Raw genomic sequence first — 4,213 nt, forward strand, 5'->3', positions numbered from 1 at the left:
TTTTTTGTGTTAGTTAATAGTTTAGTGATGTAGCATATTTTCAAGTCTTGTTTACAAGAAAAATAACAAGTGAATGAAAATGAATACGAAATAAAAAACCGAAGATAGTTATTCCTCCCCACACAATTTGATTCATTAAACGAAAGCAAGAACATGTATATAAACCAGTGACGATAATCCCTTAAAACACTTAGAAAATGTCGATGACTTGACAAGAACAAGTGTAAATTTAATTTTTATATATGATAAATATGTTAAAAACGCTTAGCTTGATATTATGTGGTGATGTTTTTCTTTAAACAACCTATTGTTAATTAAAATGTATGGTTTAATTTTGATTGATTTTATAATATCTTGCATACACCAGATAGTGGATCTGGGGACGGAATTATAAAGCCAATGAAGATGATGATAATGAGCTCCCAAATCTCAAAGGCAGTTAGAAAAATCCACAATCTACGCCACTACTCTGCCAACAACTCTTCTGTCGATCCCTTTGCCGCCCACCCGTCCCACCACCACCTCGCCGCCATCAAATCCAAATCCCAACGCCTCAAATCCTACACCGTAACTCCCCCGATCAAACCGTGGCCCCAAAAGCTCTACCCTAAACGCCTTGTATCCATTATCACCCAACTGCAAAACCTTGACCTTGCCCTCCAAATCTTTTACCATGCTGGTAAATACCACCCCGGATTTGAACATAATTACGAAACCTACCGTTCCATCATCCACAAGCTCTCTCGTGCTCGAGCTTTTGAACCGGTTGAAACCCTTCTTTCCCGGTTGCAAAAATCCGGAATCAAATGCGGAGAGAATCTTTTCATCGATGTGTTGCGTAATTACAGTCTTGCCAGCCGTCCTAAAGACTCTTTACGAACATTCTTGCGGATTGACGACTTCGGTGTCACAAAATCCGTACGGTCATTAAACACGCTTCTAAATGTTATGATTCAGAATAGAAAATATGAGTTGGTGCATGCTTTGTTTAAAAACAGTCGAAGGAAGTTCAATATCACACCAAACGTGTTCACTTGTAACATTCTTTTGAAGGCGTTTTGTAAAAAAGGCGACATAGAAGGTGCACTCAAGGTGTTAGACGAAATGCCAGCAATGGGAATGGTGCCAAACGTCGTGACATACACCACTATACTCGGAACTTACGTTTCGAAAGGAGACATGGTGGGTGCAAAGAAGATGTTTGACTAGATTCTTGACCGAGGGTGGACTCCCGATGCCACAACGTACACGATTCTAATGGATGGTTTTTGCAAGCAAGGGCGGTTGGTTGATGCGCTGAAAGTAATGGATGATATGGAGAATAATAATGTGGACCCGAATGACGTTACTTACGGGGTTATGATTGAAGCCTTTTGTAAAGCGAAAAAAACCGGCGAAGCGTTAAACTTGTTCGACGACATGATCGAGAAGAAATACATGCGGACTTCTGCTCTTTGTTGTAGATTGATCGATGCTTTGTGCGAAGACGGGAAAGTTGAGGACGCGTGTGCTCTATGGAAAAAGCTTTTGTGGAAGAATTGTACTCCCGACAACGCGATATCGAGTACGCTTATACATTGGCTGTGTAAAAAAGGGAAGATTTGGGAAGCGAGGATGTTGTTCGATGAATTTGAAAAGAGTTCGATTCCGAGTGTTTTAACGTATAATACACTGATTGGCGGTATGTCTGAAATGGGAGAGTTATGTGAGGCTGGTAGGTTATGGGATGATATGGTGGAAAAGGGATGTGTTCCTAACGCGTTTACGTATAATACGTTGATTAAAGGGTTTTGTAAAGGTGGTAGTGTGAAGGAGGGGATTAAGGTACTAGAGGAGATGTTGGATAAAAGGTGTTTTCCGAATTAAACGACTTATTCTGTATTGCTTACGGGTCTGTGTGAGTCTGGAAATGAAGCGGAAATAATGAAAGTACTTGATATGGATATGAGTGGAGAGCTTATTGATTCGGATGTTTGGCAACTTCTTGTAAACAAGTTTGGTAGTAATGTTAGTAAGAAGAGAAACACAATGCAACCTAAGGTTTGATGAAATGCCTGTAAAGAATGCCATTTTTTGACTGCTATGATATCGCGGTATGTTTTTCACTTTCATTTCCAAAAACAGCTTCGCAAAATTTAGGTTCTGTGAGTATCGTACTGATGGTAGCTTGTAACACCTCGAAAATTCATGTCCAATAATGTATTGACACGTGTCATGAGCTTTGAACGTGTAAAAGATTTCTTACAAAGGACTAAAGTTGACAAACAAGGAAAGTATGTGAATATAAGGGTTCAAAATGTCAACAATGAATAAATATACTTTAAAATAGCCCTACAAGATGTTTATACCCTTAAACGAATGAATCATGGATCATACGAAGCGAATTGTGAAAGAAAGTGAGGAATTACAAACTACAGGGGTTAAATATGTCAACATGTTTAAATTATACCTCTGAGTGACCTTTTAGCAAACCTAAAGCTTTGTAATGGTTAATTATACTCACACGAATGTGTGATAAAAATTTCACAAGGTTTCGATAAAGTATGAGAAAGTTATGACAATATTCGTATATGAGGGGTTAAAAGCGTCAACGTTGAAATTTAAGACTTTTCGGTAAACGTATGAATAACCGGGGACAAAACAAAGTTGGTTTATGACTTGGGGTCCTTAAAAGTCAAATTTGGGGGTTTATAGTGCAAGAAACAAGTTAAAAATGAGTTTTGGAAGGACCAGGGACCATTTATGCAATTATTGACAAGGACTTGACACGGGCCGCGTAAGACCAAGTCCAAGTTTTACGCGGGCCGCCTGAGGACGCCGGATGCAGAAATTCATGACAGCTGCCTGTTCCAGCCATTTAACCGACTTAAGAAGGTTGTTTTTGATTCTATGGGCTTGTTTGATGGTATATTGAGGCCTAGGGACACTTGTAATGATCTAGAATCAATCCTAGACTTATTTGGAATGATCAAATTGCATTAAGAAACCTATATAAAGGCCATGAACTTGGGTTCTTCAATACACATTCACTTGTAAACTTCACAACTCTCTTCTTGGAGGTTCCTGGACATGTGGTTAGTGAGCGTGGTATCCAAGTAGATCCCGCTAAGATTGAAGCTATCATGAACTGGCAAGAGCCAAAGACGCCTACAGAGATTCGCAGCTTTCTAGGACTGGCAGGATACTATAGGCGATTTATCGAAAACTTCTCAAGAATTGCAGCACCCCTGACTCTTCTCACCCGCAAGAATAGTAAGTTTGATTGGGGGCCTAAGCAGCAAGAGTCTTTCGACATTCTGAAGCAGAAGTTAAGCAACGCTCCTGTGCTGACGTTGCCTGAAGGAATAGATGAGTTTGTAGTATATTGTGATGCATCACACACCGGGATGGGATGTGTGCTTACGCAGAAAGGCAAGGTCATTGCCTATGCTTCACGCCAGTTAAAAGTGCACGAGAAGAATTACACCACCCATGACTTGGAGCTGGGTGTCGTTGTATTCGCACTAAAACTGTGGAGGCGTTACTTGTATGGGACTAAGTGTGTGATCTATTCAGATCACAAAAGCCTTCAGCATCTGTTCAATCAGAAGGATTTAAATATGAGGCAGCGACGTTGGATGGAAACTTTGAATGATTATGATTGTGAGATAAGATACCATCCAGGCAAGTGTAACACCTCGAATTTTTGTGTCCAATGATGTGTTAACACGTGTCATTTGTTTACACGTGGCATCTATAATAAATAAAGGACTAATTTTGACAAACCTTGAAAGTATATAAATTCGAGGGTTATAAATGTCAACAAGGGTAAATATACTGTATAGTATCCCTAAATAATGCTTAAACCTTCAAACGAATAAATTATAGATCGTACAAAAACAAAACGCGGAAGAAAGTGAGAGATTACAAACTACAGGGGTTAACTGTGTCAACATGTTTAATAATACCTCTGAGTGACCCTTTAACGTTCCAAAGACTTTGTAACGGTATTATACCCTCACTAAAATAATATATATGAATTTCGCGAAGTTTCGATATGAAACGAGAAAGTTACGATCGAATTCGTAGAAGAAGGGTTAAAAGCGTCAACAGTGAAAGTTAAGGCTTTCCAATATAATTAATAAATAAACCGGGGACTTATTAATGCGGGTAAATAACACGAGGCCCCTATCGGTAAATAACCGAGGGCCAAACCGCAAAGTTACCCCTTCAA

At 39.4% G+C, this 4,213-nt stretch overlaps 1 pseudogene; it reads left to right on the forward strand.

The window, feature by feature from the left end:
- Positions 1-404: 404 nt before the first annotated feature.
- Positions 405-2,049, forward strand: LOC110937546 (annotated as a pseudogene).
- The last annotated feature ends 2,164 nt before the right edge of the window (positions 2,050-4,213 follow it).

The sequence above is a fragment of the Helianthus annuus genome, unplaced genomic scaffold (genome assembly GCF_002127325.2).
Source record: "Helianthus annuus cultivar XRQ/B unplaced genomic scaffold, HanXRQr2.0-SUNRISE HanXRQChr00c061, whole genome shotgun sequence".
Classification (NCBI taxonomy): Eukaryota; Viridiplantae; Streptophyta; class Magnoliopsida; order Asterales; family Asteraceae; genus Helianthus; species Helianthus annuus.